Source organism: Neomonachus schauinslandi, chromosome 3 (genome assembly GCF_002201575.2).
Source record: "Neomonachus schauinslandi chromosome 3, ASM220157v2, whole genome shotgun sequence".
NCBI classification, from domain to species: domain Eukaryota; kingdom Metazoa; phylum Chordata; class Mammalia; order Carnivora; family Phocidae; genus Neomonachus; species Neomonachus schauinslandi.
The window spans coordinates 97,376,459-97,398,025 of NC_058405.1; the positions used below are offsets into that span (position 1 = coordinate 97,376,459).

Here is a 21,567-nt window from a genome sequence, read left to right on the forward strand (position 1 = left end):
TTTTCTTATTTGTGAAATGGGGTTACAGTAGTCCTTCTCTCATAAGATTATTGGAAGTATTAAATACTTGGTAAGTTTAAACTGCGGGCAAATGAAATGATGCCAAGTTTAACTATTACTTTTATTCATGCTAAGAATCATTTTATGTAATGATACATTTTAGAAAAATATTTTTCCTCTAGTATAAAAGTAGAAAATGTATTATTTTGGTGTATATCCAGTCTTTTTTCTATATATATGTGTGTGTGTTTTCCATAACGAGCATAGTGGATATCCTGATTCTTTGACTATGCTTTTTCACTTAATGTTTCAAGAACATTTCCTCATTCTTAAAAAATTTTAAGAAATATTATCTTTTATATTTATGACATGACAAATGAGTACATGATATTTTATCTTTCACTGAATGAATGCTTGAAATACATCCAACATATATTTTTGGCATGTATAAAAGTGGTTATGTATTCATTTAGAGTGAGAGATCGCAGTAAATTACTGAAATTCGAGAGATTCAGGTCCCTTTTATATTGCAATGTTTCCTGATAGCAACTGAGCTTCCCTTCCTCACCTAGAACATTGAACAACTCCTGTCGACTCCTTGCACTCAAATTGGTCTTTGAGCCTTAAGTGTCACTGTCTTCATGGCAAATTCACCTCTAACCTAGGGCTAATTGTCTTGGTTCTGGGTTTCTTTGGTCATTTTTTATTCTAGCGTTTATTGTTATGATGGTTATACGTGCACATAGTTCAGAGAGTTAGAATTCTACCAATTTTTTGTACAAAGCATCTGCCACCTGCCCTGCACTGCCTGTCCTGCTTCAGTTCTTGCCCTACTCTGAGGAAGCACTTTAAACTCTCAGTTGTTTTGATCCCTGCCGCCCCCCTTTAGGCATCATCAGTCGATTTTCCCACTTGGGTAGATGAGAATAGATTACTTTCAAGTTTCCCCCTCCTCTGCCTCCACCCCATTTGCCTGCCTTCGCACCTCCTAATCCCTGTATCGTTATTGTATACTTCTGGATGGATCTATAAGCAGTGTTTACCTTGTTATGATTATATAAATGTTACTTTTACCTGAGTCATGTTGGATTCTGCCTGGCATTTCCCCAGTCCAGAGACCCTCTATTTACCCCTTTTAGAGAATACACCTTATATCTTCTCCTGGGATGGAGAAGAGGCACTTGACGAGCTGTGAAAAGTAAGGCAGGGCATCTGAATGTCTAACTGCTTTTTCTGTAAACCATGCTAATTTTCCTATTTTTAGTTGTTTCTTCACCCCTCCTTTTAGAAATACCTGGTTGGCTGTTGTTTTCTTGTCTCTGCTCTTCTCTTTGTCCATGTGATTTATTCCTTTAAAAAAAAAAAAATCCCTTTATTGTCGTTCTACTGAGCTTTTGGGGACAGAGTGGAACTAAATATGTTTACTTGCCATCTTCAAGTTAAAAAAAATACATGTAGTTATTCTTTAAAGCTTTTTAGTACTATAATTTATGTATACTCTCCCTAGTATGCTGTGCATTATTCCCATGTTCACCCTCATACCCACCCCTACCCAGGCAAGGATTCAATATTTTTGGAAGTTAGGGCTGGATAATGGGGAGATAGTGAAGATGGACTACAATCACGTGTAAAGGACAGGTGTGGCAGGAGTCTTTGTCTCCATGAGGTAATGATGGAGTATGCCATGGATAAAACTGTTACTATGCAGTCTTAAAGCAGTGTTGCCTGTCAGCCTTCGACATTAGTATGGAACTTACTTCTGTGAGTTTTTAGTACTCACCTCCAGTTCCACTATCCAGTTGTTAAGTACATAAACTGTGTTTGATATATATTTCAATGTTAAGATAATTTGCTTTTTGCAATATAAACTACAGAAAATGAAGGCTATGACAGTTGGAAACTAATGATGATTTTGTGTTTGTTTTTATTTTTAGCTTGATAATGGAACATTATGCAGCGAAGAGACAATCTCTGGCAAGTTTTTGTAGGAAATGTTTCAGTGCCTAGTCTGAAAAATAACAGTTTCAGTTCTTTGGAACTCTAAATATATTTTCCTCAGATCTGTTTTCTTCATTTCATAATGAAGTACTTTGCTATGTAGCTGTGTACATATCACTACAGTTATAGGAATTTCCAATCCACAGTTCCTCTAAAGGACCAACCTGCCTTACACATCTCAAGGAATTCAGCTGATGAAATAATTTGAACTAATCAAGGAATAAAATTCTGATGTTCTGGAGACTTTATTTTCACATATTATTTGTTAAATGCTGGACTATATTATGAAAATGTTTTCAAGAAATCATTTAAGTATATAGATCAGTGTTTCTTAACAGATAAAGTGATGAAGTAAGCTGCCTATAATAGGTACGGATTATATTTTTGAGTTTTCATAGAATATTGCAAATTAACAACACAGAAAAAAATGCTTAATTTTATGCAAATATGTCCATGTAAATTTAGTGGGACTTTAAAGAGAAGACATATTTGAGAAACGTCTGGTTCACTCACACTACATAAACTGTATTATCCTTTCCTAGCATTAGGTGCCTTGTATTTTAAATCTGTGACAAACTATGACAAATTTTTAAAGGGGAAGTATTATTGTAAAATGAAGAATTATGTATTTCTAAAGGCTTTATTGCTGTAAATTTAATGGATAAAGCTCTGCTTAATTAGAGTTTTGAAGAAATATTCTCTCTTCAATTAAGACGTTTTCATAATGGAATGATTTGAGTTGAAGTGATAAAGAGTATTATTAAAATAAAATGTTTGTATATACGTATTTGTGTATAACAGATCTATTAATTGGTTTCTGATTTTTTTCATATATAAATGCCCAATTACTCTAGAACTGGATGCCTCTAGTTTTCCTAAATAAATGTTTAATGGCTAAAATACCAAAGAAGGCAAAAAGAGATTCTACTTTAAAAATTTCATTTGAATTTTTCCTCTACCAAGCTTAAATATAAAATACTCTTAATTACAACTCTTAAACTTAGCTTTTATGTGTACTTCTTGTGCAACTGCCCCTGTTCACTGTAGAACATCAGTGGATGAACATGTCTCTGGATTCATCTAGACTTTTGATGAATCACCCATTTCCTTTTCAAGTTGTGTGAGAATAGTGCATTTCTCTTAAAAATTTCTTAACAGTTCTGACTTTTTAAATTCCCTCTGCAGTAGTTAGCTTCAGTTTGTCTTACATTCTTAAAGTTGTTTTGTTGTTACCATGAGTCTAAAATGGAGTTTAGCCATCTTTTTGCTTGTCGTGAGAACTTTTATATTAATTTAAAAGACTGTTTATGATAATTAAGTTTAAAAAACAAACAGCTGTTCTCCTATTTGGCGCCACCAATAATTCTTGTTAAGCTGAAAGTAATACTGATTTTGTTACCTTGACTCGGAAAAGGCGTGTAAAGAATGTGGACTTCTAAGGAATTTTTTTCTTAAAAAGAACTTAATGAAGTAAAATTTCAATTGCTCAAAGACTAATTTCAGTTGAGGTTTATTATCTAGATACCTTTACTTTCTGTTTTTGCTGTTTGACAGCTCACCACTACCTTCAGCAAATTACAGGGTAAGATAGTTGAGACAGTGAAGGTAGAATTCAACTTTTAAATTATTCTTTAAAAATGGTAGATGAGGTTGAACTTAGAGATTTTTGGTTATTCATTGCTCTATTCACATGTCATACAGATCAGGTATTGTCACTCAGGACTCAGTCAGCCTTAGTTAACATGCTGGATAGATCGTGCAGAGGACTTCTTCCACTAGGCTGCTGGGATTCTTTTTTGTTTTGTTTTGTGTGTGTGTGTGTGTGTGTGTGTTTTAATCTAAGAACAACCTTTGTAGAAGAAATCATCATTAAATCAGTTAACTGCAAGTATGAATTATTGCTGCTTTGCTCATCTATTACCTTTTCTACCAAGTTTTGTCTGAATGATTTTTTTATTTGAATACTACAGTCATGAAGAGTAAGCAATTGAGGACTTCCTTCCTGCATCTTTGTAGTTAAGGGTTCATCCTCTCAATAGAGTTGGAGATTACTTCCATTCTGTGATTTCCCAGAAATGTAGGTGTCAAGGCCCTCAGATCACAGCAACTGCATTGCCGGCCTTTGGAAATGTTGGGAGGGTTACATTCCGGTAACTGCTCATGTCCTTCCTCTGTTAGAGCAGTGTTGGCCTACAGTCTTATTTTTCTGAATCTAAAGACCAAATAGCGATTTCTGATACCTTCTTTCAGTCTTCTACTTTTCTTCCTATATGTAATTTAAATCCCACTATTGAATAATATTTCAAATTATGACCTTAATTGAAGGAAGTTTGCTGTTTTGTCAGACTTGATGTTTGATGAACATCAGACTCTCTACTGAAACAAAACTGAAAAACGAAGCACTTACAAGTGCTTAGATGAATGCATTTTGGAGCTCAGAAAAGCCATTAGGTATATGCAATGCACCTATACTTAGTCCTTTAAATAAATTTTAAGTTTTTAAGAAATTGATATATTGGCTTCTATCAGAGGCTGGCTTAATTAATTCCTTACATTAAACTGATTTTTCCCTGGTAGCTGATAAATAAAGTTTACTGTTTCTGTAGAAGTGAGCTCACAAGGTTAAATGTGAATGTTCTCAAAGGTATACAGCCATGTTTCAGGAAGAATGTTAATATCCCTATTACAGTCAATCATGCAGAGCCAATTTGGGGTTGCAAAGTATGACTTCTCTGGAAACCAAGGGTTTTCATAAGTCAGTATAGTAAGGTATGTAGCACTAATCCTCAGTATGCTGGTTGAAGAAACAAAATATCTTTAAAGAAGGATAAAGTAGGAATTAATTAGAAGATATTTTCTCCAGAATCATTATTAGCAAATAAATGAAATGTTATTTTTATTTTAAGCAATTCTAGTTGTTATAATCCTGCTTCATTTCTCCCTCCTTTCCTTTTGAAATATTCTTTATTACTAAATAATATTTTAGGAAGAATTCACAGAAATGCATAAATAGTATTTGTGACATCTGCAGATTTAATTTATGTAGCTAAGATTGTGTGATTTTTTTTTTTTAAATGGTGACATGGCTAACAGAAGATTTTCAATTTACAGAGTTTGAAGTTAGGTTTTTATTTTAGTATGTCTGTTGTGTACCAAAAATTTCTTTTAGATATACTGAGGTATATTTTTTTATAGACTTGTAATTTTTAGACTGTCCCTCCCTGTTTCCCTGTTTAAATAGTATCAGCCTCATCTATCTCTACAAAAGTTTTGTTTTGTGGTTCATGTACTGTATGGACACAGGAAATTTCCCTTTAAATCTTAAGAACCGGGCGCCTGGGTGGCTCAGTTGGTTAAGCGACTGCCTTTGGCTCAGGTCATGATCCTGGAGTCCCGGGATCGAGTCCCGCATCGGGCTCCCTGCTCGGCAGGGAGTCTGCTTCTCCCTCTGACCCTCCTCCCTCTCATACTCTCTGTCTCTCATTCTCTCTCAAATAAATAAAATCTTAAAAAAAAAAAAAAAAAATTTAAATCTTAAGAACCTTTAATAAGCAGGGTAGAAGAGGAGCTCGTTACAAATTAGAAGCAAATAATGACTGTTGGGAATTTACTGTTACATTAACATGAAGATTTCTGTTTTGCCATCTGGCATAAAGATTGCATGATGATTGAAATGTTTATTAACTTTAACTCTTAGTAGATCACCTTGTTTTCATTCTGATTTTTGGTTATCTAGAAAAATTCTGGTTTATGTATTTTAAAAACTAAGCATCATTTTAATGGCATTGCATTTATTTATTTTTAAAGATTTATTCATTTGAGAGAGAGCCCAAGGTGGGGGAGGGGGAGGGGGAGCGGCAAAGGGAGAGGGAGAGTCTCAGGCGGACTCCATGTTGAGCACAGAGCCTGAGGGGGGGGCTTGATCTGAAGACCCTGAGGATCACAACGGGACCCGAGCCGACACCAAAAGTCAGTCTCAACCGATTGTGCCACCCAGGGGCTCCATGTCATTGCTTTTAAAACAATGCTTTCCTATGAAATTTCTCATATGCAATATACATTAACTACTAGAATGTCAAACAATGAAATCATTGACATATTTAAGGAAAAATTACTTATAGAAAGTAATTACTAGTCTGGTTAGGCATATTTGCTGAAATGCTAAAAATGCCTAATTGAGAACATTTTGAGTTTTTGGTAAGGTGAATGTGAATTTATTTTTGAGTTGGGAATTTGCAGTGGAGAAGTACTCTGATGAAGACAGTTCCTTCATGATACTTCAAAGTTGGAAAAGAAAAATTTCCAACTTGGAACTTTTAAAGTGAAACTTTTTAAAATTGAAACTTTAACAAGGCACTTCATGAAATTTTTAGTTTTTAATTTTATATATGATTTCATTCTTGAGAGCTACTTTTATTAACTTTAGCTTAGATCCTTACATACTAAGCCTTCAGTATTTCTCTACTTGGTTTTTCTATACCTAGTTTTAATTATAGCAAGTAATAATAAAGTCAGTCAGTCAGGCAAGAGTATTTATTAATTTCGGTGGGTCCTTGAAAGGCAGACAGATTTCTGTTTCAAGAATCTTTTGACACAAGGTGAAAACAGTTCTTTAGAATCTTACTACCAGTATTTGCTTATTTGGAATAGCTTTCACATTTGAAAAAATTCAGTGTCAGTTTAACCATGTAACATCAAAATAAAATTTTGTTGAAGGCTATCCTTGTCTTAATTATTCTAGTATAAAGTATAACAATACATTTGTAGTAGCTTAGTATAAGATTATAATATATATTCTTCAAATTAAATTTAGCCACTGCTAAGGAGCAGTGGCTCTCACTGCATGTGTCAGCATCACCTGCAGGGCTTGCTGCCCCCCCCTCCCCACAGTGAGTAGGTCTGGAGGGAGGCCTGGGAATTCGCATTTCTAACAAGTTTCCTAGGAATGCCCCTGGTGCTGGTCCCATGGCCACACTTTGTGAATACTTATCCTGAGGAAAGAGCACTAACTCTGAAGCTAGATTTTCCCTTTTACCTGTTAACAAAACTGATTTGGGGGGAATTATTTCATCTGAAATAAAATAGTGAAGCCAGAAGTGCTCAGCCCCTTGTGCCTGGGTGCTTTATAAATGCTGACTTCCTTGATTAGTGCCCCATCACTATTCTCAAGTGGAAAGTGAGGAGTTATATCAGTGCCTTCTAAATTCTTCTAGCTCTCAAATCCTGTGATTCTAGAAGTTCTCTAGTTCAAGAGAGAATGCCAAACACCATATATATGTGTGGTGCTTAATAGAATAGTAATAACAGTAATACTGTGTAGACCATAGTTCCATTTTGCTTTTGTTAGGGCTTAGCATCTGGACTCCAAAAAACTTTCAGTCAGATTTATAAAGTAGCATTGCAGAAGTTAAATTCCAGCACAGCCTGCATCCATGACCGTTTTATGGAGCCTGAGTATATCAGATAAAGGCACTAACTTTTCTAAGTGACTGGCCTTATTAGAGTCTCACTACATTGCCTCCTATAATGCATGTTCAAAACACGTAGTTTTCATTACCTGCTTGATTTTTAGACAACATTAAATAAGCTGCGAAACTAATCCAAGCTAAAATTGTGAGCCTATGATTTTTTTTTTAAAGAATTTATTTATTTATTTATTTATTAGAGAGTGAGCGAGAGAGAAACAGCATTAGAGAGGAGAGGGTCAGAGGGAGAAGCAGGCTCCCCGCTGAGCCGGGAGCCCGATGTGGGACTTGATCCCAGGACCCTGGGATCATGACCTGAGCCGAAGGCAGTCGCTTAACCAACTGAGCCACCCAGGCTCCCGAGCCTATGATTTTTATAGCACATAATTATTCAGTGTTTTATTTAAAAGTAGTCATTAGTGTATTCACTATTGTGAATTTATAATCTTAAAAACTGGGACACTTAATAGTACCTGGCTAAAATACTATTAGATTTTCTCATCTTTCATTTCCATCTTGTTAAAGAAAATAATCACAACTAGGATCCTTTTGCCTTTCCTCCATCATTTTAATTTGCTATACCATAAATATGAAGAAGAGCACATATAATAAAAAAACTTGTGTAACTAATTGGGGTTTGGAGACAGGTGGAACTTGAATAAAGCATTTGCATCCATCCAGAATGGTCTCCTTAAATTAGGGACTGCTGGGTGTCTGCAGGATGAGCCCCAGGGGCAAGGGTTGGGAGGTCTTTCCCAACACAATGGATACTGCAACCGCATTTGAAATTCCTATTTTTGAAAACCTTAGCTAAGAGGCTAGGAAGAATGCAGACAGGACATTGGATCTCGGGATCCTGGGATCAAGTCCTGCGTCAGGCTCTCTGCTCAGTGGGGAGTCTGCTTCTCCCTCTACCTGTCCCCCCGCCCCCCGGCTTGTGCTCTCTTACTGTCTCTCAAATAAAATCTTTAAAAAAAGAAAATGTTAAATCCTTTTATTAATATAACATGAAGTATGTGATAATGGCAAAAACCCATCAAGATAGTGCAGGGTAAAGTTCAACTAGTATACACTAAAGTGAGTCTTAATATTCAGATTAGTATTAATATTCAGATACTTGTGGGGCCAGGTATGTGTATTTAGTTTTCGTTTCTTTATAGTCATTCTGATAAATTCTTGTGCAGGTTTGTTTTACATCCATGATATTTCCTATACTAAAATTTTATAGTATCTTCTTAATCCCCTTAGGCTAGTAAATTAAAGCTGAAGTTATTGAGTGTCAGCATACTGTGATTTGTATTTTTATATAAGGCAAGAGTGCATCATTCCGATCAAGTTGCAACATTTTAATTTTATATGATAGGTCTGTATTGAGCAATCAGGAGCTATGTGCAGACATTCCCAGGGGAAAGTAGTAGTTGGTATAGGAGTAATTTTCTGTAAAAAGTCAGCTTCACTTACTGGACCCAGAAGGCCAGATATAATGAAAGAGAACTTTAGAAAGATGAAATGTTTATGATAAATTAAGGAAACTTTCTTAGATATATTTTTTTTGGTGTGGATAATTTAATGCAGATTTTTACCTGAAATTTGTTGTTATAAACTTGATAATTTTATCCCTTTATTTAATAAAATGAATATTTTAAGATCCTGGAGTATTTGAAATTTAAACATAATTATAAAATCAATTCTAATTACCTCTCATGTTATTAATTCTGATATAATTTGGGGCCCAAACTATCCTGGTTTTGAAGGCCATTTGCAACATTGCTTATTTTTATACTCTATTATTTGGGAGAGATTACAGACTATGAATAGCCTAATGTAAAATACGTGTGATTTCTTTTAATGCATTTTTTGTGTAAGATCATCTGCATACTCATGTATTTTTCTGTTTTAGTAAAAATATATAAAATGTTTGGACCTATCCTTATACAAACAAGTATTTGATTTCTAAGGCTTCTTTTATTAGAACACTTCTACTCATTCTTTCATACCTAAATCTCTAAATATATCTCAGGTGTTTGATAAAGTAGATCTTCCTGTAGAACAACATGGTTCAGCTCTACACGTTAAGTATAAGTTGCATCTTATGCATGGTCAGGTCTAAAGCCAACATAAAAGGTGAAATTTTTGAATAATCACATTACCCTGGGGAAGGATCCATGTAGGAGATACTATATTCCATCTTACCATAAAGCCCTTCCAATGAATTCTTCCTCCACAGCTCGGGCAGCTTACTATTTTATTGACTATAATAGCAGTCAGGGTTCAACCAATAAAACAAAAACTACCCTTGAGTATTTTAAACAAACAGAATTGATAGCTCAGGTATTAAAAGAGCTGAGAGGACGAGCAAAAGACTGAGGCAACTCAGAAATTAGCAAGAGCAGGATGCCAGTGCTGTCCCTAGGCTGATGGGGCAAAGGGAGGAAGTGTGTGGCAAAGCCCAAGGCCAGGGTCACCCAGAGGAAGCTGAATCACAGCAAGGAACAGGAGCCTTGTAGGTGATGCAGCTGGAGACATAGAAGGCAAAGAAATACTGTTTTTTCTTTTCTTTCTGCCATTCACTCCCATTGGCAGGACCTGACTGGAAGCCAGCAACCAAACGAGCTGGAAAACGGAGGCTTCGGGTGTCAACTCCTCAGAGTTAGAGAGGAGAGGATTGGTACAAGCAGTGAGTGCCTCACTTGCATTTGGAGGCCAGATTTTATGGAAAAGACCTGTCTTTAAGCAACGAATCACAGCGTGTGTGAAGACGCCACAGTACAGGAAATACCCAGAGGCCGCCGCTGGTTTTGTCCATCTCAAGTCCACTCTGCAAAGAAATTGAGGGAAGATGCCTGCCCTGGACTTGTATTTCTCATTCCCATCCCTCTCCCTCCACTTTCCACCTCCCACCTTTCCCTTTTCCTCCTCCCCTCAGACTGGGCTAAAGGGAGAGGTGAGCAATAGGATTGCTTTTTAAAAACCAAATGTGAAAGTAGAACACAAAAAATATTTTTTGATGATCGAGAAGAGCTAAAGCACTCAGGGTAGTGTATTCGTGAAAGTGTTGGGAAAGAACAATAATTAGAAGACTCATGAAAGACTGAAAAATAGAATCTTAGGGAGATAGTGTTCTAAACCTTGCTCTTAGTATTTAAAACTTCTGTCTTAAATCAACCTAATAATTTTGAAATGTCAATTATCTGTCAACCCTAACCTTTAGAGATAAAAATTCAAAACTAGTTTGCTAACATGGGATCATTGTTTTACAACTGGAAGGGTCCCTAGAGAATATCTATGGACAGAATTTGGATGACCATGTGTCCCAATTTGCTAAGGACAGTCCCAGTTTACAGCTGCTGTCCTGGTATAGTCATCAACGGTGTATCCTATCACTCAGGTGTCACAGTTTAGGTCATTATGTGAGCACCCTAATATACCTTGTTTCCTGACAAGTAGGCTGCTGACAAATTTCACATTTTCTGACTCCCAATCTGGTGTTCTTTATACTAGACCTGTGTGCTTGTGTAATGGAATCAGTATTGGCCAAGAATTAATCTTCGGTCTTTTGATCAGGATGTTGAGTCCATTTTCCTCCTGGAGGGGGTTGCTAGGGTACTTCATGGATGTAAGTGAAGAACCAGATTATCCAGCTTGCTGTATTGGCTTGAATTTTCCTTCCCAAGGAAGGCCATACACCAGTTGTTATTTTCAGGAAACAAAAGTTAACAAGCAAATTTTTTTTATTTTTCCAGTATAATTGATAAAATAAATGTTAATATATTTAAAGTGTAGAACACAATGGCTTGATACACATGTACATGGTAAAAGGATTTCCACCATCAAGTGAATTAACACATCCAACATCTCACATTTTTTTTTTTTTTTTCTGGTGAGAATGCTTAAGATCTATTCTCTCAGCACGTTTCAATTACGTGATAAGTACTATTAACTAAGTCACTATGCTATACATTAGATCATTAAAGCTTATTCATCTTATAACTGAAAGCTTGTACCCTTTTACCAACCTTTACCCTTCCCCATTTTCCTGGTCCCTCAGCCCTTGGCAATTATCATTCTACTCTCTGTTTCTGTAAGTGTAACTTTTTCTTCTTTTAAAGGTTCCACATATAAGTGATACCGTGCAGTATATGTCTTCTGTCTGGCTTATTTCACTTAGCATAGTGCCCTGCAGCTTCATCCATGCTGTCACAACTGGCCGGATTTCCTTTTGTAAAAAGTCTGAATGATATTCCATCATACACACACACACACACACACGCCACAACTTCTTTATCCATTAATATGTTGACAGACATTTATGTTTCCACACCTTGTCTATTATAAATAAAGCTGCAGTGGACATGGGAGTATAGATACCTCTTTGAGACCGTGGCTTCTTTTCCATCGGATGTATACCCAGAAGCAGGATTGCTGGATCATACGGTAGTTCTATTTTTAATTTCTTGAAGAACCTCCTTACTGTTTTCCATAGTGTCTGTGTGAGTTTACACTCCAACCGGCACTGTACAAGGGTTCTCTTTTCTGCACATACCAGCTTTTGTTTTGTCTTTTTGAGAATAACCATTCGAACAGGTCTGATGGTAAGGAGAATGCCAGGGGTTTGTGGCAAGAGTGTGTCTCAGCCTTTCGTACTCATTTCAATGTAGGGATTTTCTCAGTCACCAAGTGTGTAGGGGCCACTCAATTAAATAGTTTCTGGATCTCTTCTGGAAGGAATTGATCATTGTGTAGCTGTATATTTGGTGCATGATGGGAGGAGGAAAAATTGGGAGTCTCCTCTCTAGCCACCTTGGTGATGTCCTCTTAAGGCGCAAATATCTCTTCTTTTGGGCAGTGCAGTCTTCCCTCTTGTCTGAGCATCTCCATGTGAATCTTGCTGGACACCACAAACACTTGGTGTTAAATTTATATTGAGGAGAAACAACTAGAATCAAATCTAGCCACATAGACCCAAATCGCCCCAAGAGCTAAGAGAATCCAAATTATACAGTGGATACTGCTTTCATAAAGGTTAAGGAAAAAGTCCTAACAGGTACCTTAACACTACCTGCAAACAGAAAATAGCAGGTAACCATGATTTCGTCAAATGACCAACTACAGCGCTGTCTCGAAAGTGTCTTGCATGAATCCAGAGTGACCTGAGATGTAATCAAAGTGACAAGTCCTAGAAATAATAGTATGACTTTGGTAGATGCATTTGAAAATCGTTTTAATGTGGGAGCAGTAATCACTTTCTGGTCCAGAAAACATTTCTGGTGTATACCCCCAAATAATGCAAATACGTAGGCCTATGTAGGGAGTGATAAATTATGTGAGCATAGGCAAAGAGCATGACATGGAACGTACTCAGTGAACAGTGTGGAGAATGTGATCGGGTGCTTTAATAAATGTCAATTATGAAAGTTCTTATAAATGTGAGGGAGAGAAAAAGAAGAGGCTGACCTTGACCAACAGCATCTGTCTATGAACCCAGTCGGAAGAAGTCCCTCAAGTTCAACTAAGAGTGCATGGAAGCCAGAACTAGGCCACTTTTTCTTTTGAGTGCACTTAATTCAGAAGCGTTAAACCTACTTTTGTGTGTAGCGTTGAGAAGCCACTCTGTCCTGGATGTACTTGTGTGATTCTGAATTTTCAACTCCAATCATTTTTTTCTTGGCATTTAGTTTAGATGGATTATTTGAGCATATCTGCATGAAACTGTTTCTCACTTCAAGTCCTGCTGAATATCAGTGTCCCACAAGATTTAACTTAAGAGATGTTCCCTCCCCCCCCCAAATTTTTAAAGGCTAATGCCATGTTTGAATAAATTAGAAAAACATGTTTACACGTTCCCACTTCACTGCAGGACCATGTGAACTATTTAATATCCTTTATGAACTATGACCCCCTAGAGGGGATGAGGCCCAACTTGCATTTTTTTTTTCAAACTTAGCTGATCACTGATTTCCCCCCCTCCCCACATAAGTTCTTGCTTTTTTGTTAAATCTCTATCCATATATGTGGAGACCCTTCCATTCCACAGAATATGGTTTGGAAAATGCTAATATTAAAGACAGCAAATGGCTGACAAAAGGTCAGGAATCCCTATGTATTTTTGCTGACTTTGAGGTTTTGGTGGAAGAAATGTTTCCACTTCTGAGATAATGAAGAAGCTGAATGGATGACATGTTTTCCCAACACAGACAGCCCATTTGAGGTGCTCTGGCAAGCAACTTTGTGTCCCTAATAAATACAAAGTATTTTTACCTTCAGCTTGTATTAAAACATCACATAGCAGGAGATTGATAAGCAGTTAAAAAAGAATGTCTCCTATCCTTTTAAAATTAGATTCAGAAAAACCTAAAGAAGCTTTGCAATTACTGCTAAAATGTTTCAGAGGGTGTTAGGTTAGCGGGAGCTGGAGAGGGGTGGGGACAGAGGCAGGTGCTCGTCATCAAGAATAAGGACCCCATTTGCTGTGAGGATTTGCAGCGACAGCACTTTGTTATTGGGGTTTGGTAAGTGTATTTGTTTTGAAATTGGAATTCCATTTTGTTGAATGGCAAGTACATTTTTCTTAATATAAAAATATACATTAGCTAATTTGAGCCATAATTGTAAAAAAATTGTAAAAATTGTATATGGAATTCTACAGGAGAAAAAATAACTTTGTGATCCATTGTTTTTCCTTGGGACTTTTGCTTCAAGACCTGTTGGGCTTAGCAAGGGATAGAAAGGGATGAAGGTCAAGATTTTCCAGATGACTACAAGATACACATACACACACACAGAGAGAGGTTCACTAAAATTTGAGCTGTATTTCATTCAGCAGGAACCTTTGCTGTTAGAAATAATTCGACTTGCATCTTAATTTTGCTTCCTCAATGACTATGGTGTGTTTTTTTAAGTCTACCTTTAAAAACATCATAAATATATTAAACAGCCATTCTCTAACTGGGAGTGCTAATTTAATTCAACAATACTTGTGTGGATAGCTACTGTTTGCAAACCTTCAGTGAATACATTGATGACTAAAATAGTCTTTCATCTCAAGTAGTTTATGATCTTTTAGGGGGAGATAAGAAAAGTAGAAAAAAAAATGAAAATCAACAGGTTACGATGGTTGCCATTACGGAGAGTTGAAAGGAAGTGTTATTTCTAGCCCCTCGAGGAATGAGGAAAGGCTTTACGCTAGAAGTGGTATTTGAGATGGACTTTGAAGGTTAAGGGGTATGGCAAGTCTCTGGATCAGAGCAAAACAATCAGGTTTTTATACGTGTGTGTGTGTGTGTGCGCGTGCGCGCGCGTGTGGGTACACATAAGAATTCTAATTCTCTAGGGTACTTGTTATAAAAGTAGATTCCAGGAAGTCTGATTCGGGGGGGGGGCCCAGGAATCCACATTTTAGGCAAGCAGCCAGGTGAATAATGTGAAGATGGTCCACAGACCTCATTTTAAAGAAACCTCAGATGAAAGAATGAGTGGGGAGCTGGCCAGTGCAGTCCTTGAGGGAATGGCAGGTTGTTTGTGGGTGCCGGGCTCAGGTGCAATGTGGGCACACAGTTAAGTGGCCAGTGAAGAAGCCAACAGATAGACTGGAAGAGGAAAACAGGCAGAACTAGAATTGCTGAAGAAAGGAGAAAAGAAGGGGCAAGCATCCAGGATACAGCAAGTGAAAGCAGCCGATCTCTTTAGGAGGTGAAGTATCAAGGGTCTTTGATCTTCACTGATAAGTAGGCGGCAAGCTTATCTGATACAAGTAAGAGTTGAGAGCACGAGCAGAGAAGAGGTAATAATCAGGTAACTCTTTAATGTTTTGAAGACCTGCCCAACTGGCAGGAAATGCAGGGGCGGGGGGGGGGGGGGGGGCGGGGAAGAGTTGACGAAAACCTACCACAGAAATTTGTTTTTGCATTGGGTCAGCAGGGGGCGCTATGGTACCACGCATGCTGATAATTGGCGCTGCCTGCTCCTGTTGAATAGGATTATTAACCCGACCCACAGTGCCGTATTGGGGAAGTTTCATTTATTACATTTATAGCTCTGAACCTTCGTAGAAGGAGCTTTTAAGGTTTCTCTTTCATTATTAAGGCACCTAGGGTTTTTTTTGAACTGCCAATTCCTATAGTCAAAAAGAAATTAATTCCAAAGTTTAAAGGAATTATTACCCATTTACTGACTTCACTTGAGGCACAGAGCCTAAGAGATTGGGAGAGCAGAAAAGACTGAGGAACAAATGGAATGCAGCCCGAGTCCTACAAGGGCAAGCGCTAGGTCACAGAATATGGGCAGTGTTTGCTGCACTAGCTAACGCTGCTGTCTGACTGCCTTCCAGAGAGCCTGAGCCAGGTTCCTTCTGCACCAACGATGCACTGGGGCCTTATTTCTTGACACCTCTGAAGCCCACCATCTAAGTAAGCTTTTCAATATGTGCCACTCTGTCAGGAAATATGGAATTTGGGGATACTTTTAACGTGCATTTTTCTCTTGTGAGAGGACAGGCCCTTTCTCACATTTAAATCTTACTTCTACATTTTTCCCCCCTGTGAACTGTATTGTTATGTTCTTTTCCCAATGGGTGACTGGTCTTTTACTCATTGATTTTTGTAGGAGCTCTTTTTATGAGGTCAATCAAAAGACTTAGTTAACAATAGAATAAATAAAGTGTGCTTTTCCACAGATGAGTGATGAATGGCCTCCCAAGCATTCCCTTGCCCACCAGCTCCCTTGAGCTACTAATCACATGACTTGTTGGCACATGTCTAAAACTACTGTTTTAAATCACCTTTGGGTAGTGCTCTGTGGAATAGTTTGCCTCAAGAATGCCAAATTTCTTTCATGTTATAGTTCACTTTGATATGAAGAAAAGCCAAGAGTTACATGGTGACGATTTGGGTGAATGTGGTGGTTGGCACATTTTCACTGGTCAAAAATCATCAGATGGCAGGTGATGCTCTCAGATGCCCAGTGCTTCAAATGGAGCATTTCCAGAGAATGTCCTGGACGCGCTGGACTGTGATAAATGTCAAGCGTCAACTGGCTGTCAGGTGAGGGTAATCTTGAGCCTGACCGCTGGTATCCCCATTCCTACTAGGCATTCATTCCTTAGTTGTTAGATTACCTTTGTTTTGGGCGCCTGGGTGGCTCAGTTGGTTAAGCGACTGCCTTCGGCTCAGGTCATGATCCTGCAGTCCCTGGATCGAGTCCCGCATCGGGCTCCCTGCTCGGCAGGGAGTCTGCTTCTCCCTCTGACCCTCCTCCCTCTCATGCTCTCTGTATCTCATTCTCTCTGTCTCAAATAAATAAATAAAATCTTTAAAAAAAAAAAAAAAAAAAGATTACCTTTGTTTTGTGATGGCTTGAGATAGAATTAACATAGCACGCAATTCACCTATTGAGGGTACACACTTCACCAGTTTATAGTGCATTCACGGAGTCGGGCAACAGTCACCTCAGCCAGTTGGAGGACTTTCTCATCACTCCCAATCTTCATCCACCCCTTTGCTGTTACCTCCATGCCCCCAACCTACCCAGCCCTAGGCAACCACTAATCTACTTCCTGTCTCTATATTTGCCTATTCAAGATACTTCATATAAATGGAACCATATTATATGTGGCAGGTTGTGACTGGCTTTCACTTAATATGACGTTTTCAAGGTTCATCCACGTGATAGTGTGTATCTGAACTTCTTTCCTTTCTATGCCAAATAATATGTCGTGGTATCGATATGCTACATTTTGTTTATCCATCGACCAGTTGATGGATATTTGGGTTGTTTCCAACTGTTGTCCATTATAAACTATGGTGCTATGAATATTTGTGTATAAGTTTTGGTGTGGACATATATTTTCATTTCTCTTAAGAGAATTGTTGAGTCAAGTGGTAGCTCTATGTTGAATATTTTGAGACCTGCCTGTTTCCTACAGTGGCTACACCATTTTACATTTTGACCATAAATGTACAAGTGTTCCAATTGCTCAACATTTTCACCAACACTTGCTTTGTTCTGTTTTTAATTTTTTTCCTATTATAGCCATTCTAGCAGGTTGAAGTGGTAGCTCATCGTGGCTTTCTGTTTTTGTTTTTGTTCTTAGTGTCTATGCTTTAAAATCTTTTTTTTATTTTATTAAGTTATGTTAGTCACCATACAATACATCATTAGTTTTTGATGTAGTGATCCACGATCCATTGTTTTCGTATAACACCCAGTGCTCCATGCAGTACGTGCCCTCCTTAATACCCATCACCGGGCTAATCAATCCCCCCTCCCCCCCTCCCCTCTAAAACCCTGTTTGTTTCTCAGGTCCATAGTCTCTCATGGTTCATCTCTCCCTCCAATTCTGCCCCCCCCCACCATTTTTCCCTTCCTTCTCCTAATGTCCTCCATGTTATTCCTTATGTTCCACAAATAAGTGAAACCATATGATAATTGACTTTCTCTGCTTGACTTATTTCACTTAGCATAATCACCTCCAGTCCCATCCATGTTGATGTAAAAGTTGGGTATTCATCTTTTCTGATGGCTGAGTAATATTCCATTGTATATATGGACCACATCTTCTTTATCCATTCATCTATTGAAGGGCATCTCTGCTCTTTCCACAGTTTGGCTATTGTGGACATTGCTGCTATGAACATTGGGGTGCATATGGCCCTTCTTTTCACTACATCTGTCTTTGGGGTAAATACCCAGGAGTGCAATTGCTGGGTCATAGGGTAGCTCTATTTTTAAATTTTTGAGGAACCTCCACACTGTTTTCCAAAGTGGCTGTACCAACTTGCATTCCCACCAACAGTGTAAGAGGGTTCCCCTTTTTCACAACCTCTCCAACATTTGTTTCTTGCCTTGTCAATTTTTGCCATTCTAACTTGTGTAAGGTGGTATCTCAATGTGGTTTTGATTTGAATTTCCCTGATGGCTAATGATGATGAACATTTTTTCATGTGTCTGTTAGCCATTTGTATGTCTTCTTCAGAGAAGTGTCTGTTCATCTCTTCTGTCCACTTTTTGACTTGATTATTTGTTTTTTGGGTGTTGAGTTTGAGATGTTCTTTATAGATTTTGGATACCAGCCCTTTTTCTGTAGTGTCATTTGCAAATATCTTCTCCCATTCTGTGGGTTGCCTCTTTGTTTTGTTGACTGTTTCCTTTGCTGTGCAGAAGCGTTTTATCTTGATGAAGTCCCAAAAGTTCATTTTTGCTTTTGTTTCACTAGCTTTTGGAGATGTATCTTGAAAGAAGGTGCTGTGGGCGATGTCAAAGAGCTTACTGCCTATGTTCTCTTCTAGGATTTTGATGGATTCCTGTCTCACATTGAGGTCTTTCATCCACTATTAGTTTATCTTTGTGAATGGTGTTAGGGAATGGCCGAGTTTCATTCTTCTGCATGTGGCTGTCCAATTTTCCCAGCACCATTTATTGAAGAGACTGTCTTTTTTCCATTGCATGTTTTTTCCTGCTTTGTCAAAGATTATTTGACCATAGAGTTGAGGGTCCATATCTGGGTTCTCTATTCTGTTCCATTGGTCTGTATGTCTGTTTTTGTGCCAGTACCATGCTGTCTTGATGATCACAGCTTTGTAATAAAGCTTGAAATCGGGCAACATGATGCCCCCAGCTTTGTTTCTTCTTTTTCAACATCTCCTTGGCAATTCAGGGTCTTTTCTGATTCCATACAAATTTTAGGATTGTTTGTTCCAGCACTTTGAAAAATGTCATTGGAATTTTGATTGGGATGGCATTGAAGGTATAGATTGCTCTGGGTAGCATAGACATTTTAACAATGTTTATTCTTCCGATCCATGAGCATGGAATATTTTTCCATCTTTTTGTGTCTCCTTCAATTTCTTTCATGAGTGTTTTGTAGTTCCTAGAGTATAGATCCTTTACCTCTTTGGTTAGGTTTATTCCAAGGTATCTTATGGTTTTTGGTGCTATTGTAAATGGAATCGTTTCTTTAATTTCTCTTTCTACAGTTGCATTGTTAGTGTATAAGAAAGCAACTGGTTTCTGTGCATTGATTTTGTATCCTGCCACAGTACTGAATTGCTGTATGAGTTCTAGTAATTTGGGGGTGGATCTTTTGGGTTTTCCACATAAAGTATCATGTCGTCTGCAAAAAGAGAGAGTTTGACTTCTTCTTTGCCAATTTGAATACCTTTTATTTCTTTTTTTTGTCTGATTGCTGTTGCTAGGACTTCTAGTACTATGTTGAACAACAGTGGTGAGAGTGGCCACCCTTGACGTGTTCCTGATCTTAAGGGAAAGGCTCTCAGCTTTTCCCCATTGAGGATGATATTCTCTGTGGGTTTTTCATAGATGGATTTTATGAGCTTGAGGAATGTTCCCTCTATCCCTATACTCTGGAGAGTTTTAATCAGGAAATGATGTTGTATTTTGTCAAATGCTTTTTCTGCATCAATTGAGAGGACCATATGGTTCTTCTCCCTCCTCTTATTAAGGTGTTCTATCACATTGATTCATTTGCGAATGTTGAACCACCCTTGCATTCCAGGGATAAATCCTACTTGGTCATGGTGGATGATCCTTTTAATGTATTGTTGGATCCTATTAGCTAGGATTTTGTTGAGGATTTTGGAATCCATATTCATCAGGGATATTGGTCTGAAATTCTCCTTTTTGATGGGGTCTTTGCCTGGTTTGGGGATTAAGGTAATGATGGCCTCATAGAATGAGTTGCAAGTCTTCCTTCTGTTTCTATTTTTTGAAACAGCTTCAGTAGAATAGGTATTATTTCTTCTTTGAATGTTTGGTAGAATTTCCCAGGGAATCCAGCAGGCCCTGGACTCCTGTTTTTTGGGAGGTTTTTGATCACTGCTTCAATCTCGTTACTGGTTATTGGTCTATTCAGGTTGTCAGTTTCTTCCTGTTTCAGTCTTGGCAGCTTATAGGTTTCCAGGAAGGCCTCCATTTCATCCAGATTGCTCAGTTTATTGGCATATAGTTGTTGATAATAATTTCTAATAATTGTTTCTATTTCCTTGGTGTTAGTCGTGATCTCTCCCCTTCCATTCATAATTTTATTAATTTGGGTCCTTTCTCTTTTCTTTTGGATAAGTCTGGCCAGTGGTTTATCAATCTTATTAATTCTTTCAAAGAACCAACTTCTAGTTTCATTGATCTGATCTACTGTGTTTCTGGTTTCTAATTCATTGATTTCTGCTCTAATTTTAATTATTTCTCTTCTAATGCATGGCTTAGGCATCGTTTGTTGCTTTTTCTCTAGTTCTTTAGGGTGTAGAGTTAGTTGGTGAATTCGGGATTTTTCTATTTTTTTGAGTGCGGCTTGGATGGCTATGTATTTCCCCCTTAGGACCGCCTTTGCAGTATCCCATAGGTTTTGGACCGATGTGTTTTTGTTCTCATTGATTTCCATGAATTGTTTAAGTTCTTCTTTGATTTCTTGGTTGACCCAAACATTCTTGAGCAGAGTGGTCTTTAGCTTCCAGGTGTTTGAATTTTTGCCAAATTTTTTCTTGTGATTGAGTTCCAGTTTTAGAGCATTGTGGTCTGAGAATATGCAGGGAATAATCTCAATCTTTTGGTATTGGTTGAGACCTGATTTGTGACCCAGTATATGGTCTAATCTGGAGAAAGTTCCATGTGCGCTTGAGAAGAATGAGTATTCTGTTGTTTTAGGGTGGAATGTTCTATAAATATCTATGAGGTCCATCTGGTCCAATGTATCATTCAAAGCTCTTGTTTCCTTGTTGATTTTCTGCTTAGATGATCTGTCCATTGCTGAGAGTGGAGTATTGAGGTCTCCTACAATTAACGTATTGTTATCAGTATGACTCTTTATTTTGGTTAACAGTTGGCTTATGTAGATGGCTGCTCCCATGTTGGGGGCATAGATATTTACAATTGTTAGATCTTCTTGTTGGATAGACCCTTTAAGAATGATATAGTGTCCTTCTGTGTCTCTAATTACAGACTTTAGTTTAAAATCTAATTTGTTTGATATAAGAATTACTACCCCAGCTTTCTTTTGAGGTCCACTGGCATGGAAGATGGATCTCCATCCCTTCACTTTCAGTCTGGATGTATCTTTAGGTTCAAAATGAGTCTCTTGTAGACAGCATATGGATGG

The 21,567-nt window shown here is 37.8% G+C and overlaps 1 protein-coding gene across 4 annotated transcripts in view; it reads left to right on the forward strand.

Moving 5' to 3' along the window:
- SLC35F5 (solute carrier family 35 member F5) overlaps positions 1-10,090 on the forward strand; it is a 45,309-nt gene extending 35,219 nt beyond the window's left edge. For 3 of the 4 annotated variants that reach the window (XM_044913591.1, XM_021695801.2, XM_021695803.1), the window contains one exon: positions 1,935-2,956. The gene's annotated coding sequence lies outside the window, so the exon portion shown is untranslated. Of the gene's footprint in view, positions 1-1,934; positions 2,957-10,046 lie in introns of those variants that run through there. The other variant, XM_021695802.2, reaches the window with a different exon arrangement.
- Positions 10,091-21,567: the final 11,477 nt, after the last annotated feature.